The sequence below is a fragment of the Beta vulgaris genome, chromosome 7 (assembly GCF_026745355.1).
Source record: "Beta vulgaris subsp. vulgaris cultivar EL10 chromosome 7, EL10.2, whole genome shotgun sequence".
Lineage (NCBI taxonomy): Eukaryota > Viridiplantae > Streptophyta > Magnoliopsida > Caryophyllales > Amaranthaceae > Beta > Beta vulgaris.
Genome location: NC_079208.1, coordinates 9,372,112 through 9,375,385, shown reverse-complemented (window position 1 = coordinate 9,375,385; position 3,274 = coordinate 9,372,112).

The following is a 3,274-nucleotide window of genomic DNA, read 5'->3' as shown; positions in this document are numbered from 1 at the left end:
GTTCGCTGATATGTGCCCCGGCATTTTTGAGGCCGAACGGCATCATTTTGTAGCAGTAGACCCCCTGAGGAGTGATAAATGCTGTATGAACCCTATCCTTCTCGGCCATGGGAATTTGATGATAGCCGGCATTTGCATCCATGAAGCTGAGAAGGGCGTGCCCTGCCGTTGAATCGACCAGCCTATCGATCTTTGGCAGAGGGTGATTGTCTTTTGGGCAGGCTTTGTTTAAGTCGGTGAAGTCGACACACATTCGCCATGCCCCACTCGGCTTTTTGACCAAAACCACGTTGGCCAGCCACTCCGAGTATTGCACTCTTCTATGAAACCCGCTTCGAGCAGCTTCTTGACTTCTGCTGCTGCCGCGGCATTTCTTTCGGGACCTTGGTGTCTGAGCTTTTGCTTGATTGGTCTGAACCCCTCTTTAATGTTAAGCTCATGACACATGATTTTCGGGTCGAGCCCCGGCATTTCTGTGGCCTCATAGGCAAAGACATCTTGGTACTCCGTGAGCACTTGGATGATATCTTGCCTTGTTTGGGAGTCCATGGCCTTGCCTACCCTGACAGTCCGACCGGGGTCCTGGCCGATCGCGACTTCTTCGTCATCCTCGGCTGGCTGAGGACGCTCGTATTGCTTGGGGTTTTCAGTTATGTACACCCCGAGGCTCGTTGAGGGCTGACCCCCTTCATATTTTCTTTTTTTCGAGTCCTTTTGGACGTCGTTGTCCGAGTCCTTTTGGACGTCGGTATTTTTGAGGCTATTCACATAGCATCTCTTGCGGCCTGTTGGTCGCCTTGAATTTTTCCTACCTTCCCGTCATCAGTCTCAAACTGCAAGAGGAGCTGGTAGGTGGAGATGGCGGCCTTGGCCTTGTTTAGCATGGGCCTCCCCATTATTATGTTGTAAGGCAAAGGGATGTCTACCACCAAGAAGTCGATCGGTAGGCTTCTCCCCTTACCCTTTTCACCCATCCGAGTGGGTAATTTTATTGATCCGACCGGGTGGACAGAGTTGCCCCCGAAGCCTATGAGCGGCTGAGCCATGGGGGTAACATCCCGCTTCGGTGTACTTCAGCTTTTTGAGGCAGTCAAGGGTGATTATATCAGCGGATGACCCATATCCACCAATACCCTCTTCACCTTTGTATTCGCTACCTTGAGTCAATGACAGGGGGTCGTCGTGCGGAACACGAACGTCCGACTAGGTTCCCCAAATGTCATGACGGGGCAACTGCTCGGGGGAGCTGAACATCAAGTACCTGATGTTTAAGGTTCTGGAGGTGAGCCTTGCGCGCTCGGCCGGTTAGGCCTCCCGACGCGAATCCTCCAGCGATGACACCGATGAATCCTTCCGTGTCCCCACTGTTCGACTGACCCACCTTTTGCTTCCCCTTTCTTCGCTCGACGCTTTAGGTAAGGGTTGAGTTTGCCCTGGTCGGCCAAACCGTTCAAGGATTTCTTGAGCTCCCGACAGTCGTTGGTGGTGTGTCCACATTCCTTGTGGTAGTCACACCATAAACTCTTATCCCTCCGAGACGATGATGTCCGGATGGGCTCGGCCTGGGAGCCAATTTTTGTTTCGGATGTCAAAGTAGATTTCCTTCCGGTTTTTATTGAATCGGGGGTCGTTGCCATTGTCGGTGAGCCGATCCCCTCGGTCCCCCGTTCTTTGATGTTTAGGCTGACCCGCGTGATTCCCTTCATCCTTCCTTTTCTTGCCACCCTCGTCCGAGTAACGGCAGATATCCGTTGCTTGGATGAATCTTTGGGCCCGAGCCATGGCTTCCGAGTAAGTTTTGACTTCATTCTCGGCCAATGACCATCTAAGCCGACCCGGTTGAGGCCGGACATAGGGCAGCAAGGCTACAGCTCCTGTAGGTCGGTTATTTTGAGAGACTCTTCGTTGAACCTCTTATATAGTCCGACAAGGATTCATTCTTGTCTTGCTACCCCCATGAGGTGAAGGCTGGTTTTTCTTTGCCTCTTTCCTGCTACGAACTGATGGATGAAGAGGTGCTCCAATATGGCGAAGTCAGTGATGACCCCCGCCGGCAGCTCTTGGAACCAATTCAGAGCCAACCCTTAGGGTGGTAGGGAAGAACGACACCAAGTGGCCTCGCAGCTTGTCTGTACGCTCATTTGAGCCTTGTAACTAGCCATATGATCATCTGGGTCGGTTAGGCCCGCAAATGGCTCGATCAGGGGGTTTTAATTTTACCCGGGGTTGGTCCCTAGGATTTCCTGACTGAAGGGGATCAGGAACTTGAGCCCTCCTCCAGCCAGCTTAGGGGCTGAGAATGAGCCGAGTCTCCTTGGCCCTCTCGGTCATTTGCTTTCTTCCTGAGGAACTCCCGAGCGTCATAGCCTTGGCTGAGGCGCTTCTTGTTGTTAAGGAACTCTCGGGCATCTTGGGGTTTCCGACCCGCCCCCCCCTTGGGGATTTAGATACATGGGTCTCTGCATGCTGACGGGCCGACCCCTGTCGCGCTGACTTTTCTCTTTCCCGGTGGCTCGGGTCTCTCGCATCGGACCGTGGCCGGCTAGGCTGCGGATCTCGATTAGAACGAGATTGTCCCTCTGAGAGCGGACGACCGTGCGCTCCCTGGGCTCATGCTGATTGAGCGGGACGACTTGTTGTGGTGCCTCTGCTGGAGCATGGCCATCATGTCCATCATACCCTTTTGGAAAGTTTCCTGGAGCTGAGCCGTGATAAGGGCCAGGTCAGACGCAAAGAGCGCTGAGGCTCCACATGCTGAATATGCTGGGATACCGACCGAGGGTCTAGAGTTTGGACGGTAGGTGACCTCCGAGCCGGTGAGGGAGTCCGCTCGGCCTCCCGGTTATGCGCAGGTGAATGACCTCGCTCCAGTCGGGGGATTGGGGGATCCCGATTATGTGCGGGCGAGTGGCCTCTCTCTGGCCGAGAGACCTGATCGGAGGCTGGCTTGCCGCGAGTGTTTTTGGTTGGTGCCATGGTCAATTGGCGTTCTGAGCTGAGTAGCTGAGTGAATAAATCTGAGTGAGTGGTGGCGAAGTAACTTTTTGTACTATTCCCCACAGACGCCAAACTGTTTCTGTCTAGAAATTAAGGGTTCTGATTCCTTTGCTTAGGGAGTACCGGGTCAATTGAATGTCCTGAGTTCAAAGTCCGTACGCCGGAATCCTGCAAAAGTAACGGTTAGACTGCCCCGGGGGTTGTTCCGGGATCGCCTCTCCGACGCTCAAGTCAGTAATCAAGCTTAGAGAGATAAAGTCTAGAGAGAGATGCTCTG